Below are 424 nucleotides of genomic sequence, written 5' to 3' on the forward strand. Positions count from 1 at the left end.
AGAGCAGGAGAGAGCGCGCACGGACGTAAGGTGTTGTATTGATGCACGTGCGCACGGACGCGGGTGTGCGTGTGTCAGAGAGAGAGAGAGAGAGAGAGAGATAAAGACATTGAGTGAGAGTGATGCTGCTCCATCGGTGCCTGGTACAGCTGGAGTAAACATTAAAATGCGCTTATTGTTTTTCTTCCCCTCTCCGTACTTTGTTTTTTTTCTTCTCCCCCTGCAGAATTTAATAGAAATAACATCTAATTGTGGTCTATTTAGCAGTTAATTAGTGTCCAGACGCAGTTATCATACAGGCTGCAGATAAACAGTCGTTTCAAAAAGAGACGGCACAACAGATGGGCTGCGTTTTTGATTAGTGGGTAGATAGAAGGTTCAGTTTCGAATCTGGTAATATAATTGTTGCCTGTTACTGCCAAGA

The sequence above is a fragment of the Sparus aurata genome, chromosome 4 (genome assembly GCF_900880675.1).
Source record: "Sparus aurata chromosome 4, fSpaAur1.1, whole genome shotgun sequence".
Lineage (NCBI taxonomy): Eukaryota > Metazoa > Chordata > Actinopteri > Spariformes > Sparidae > Sparus > Sparus aurata.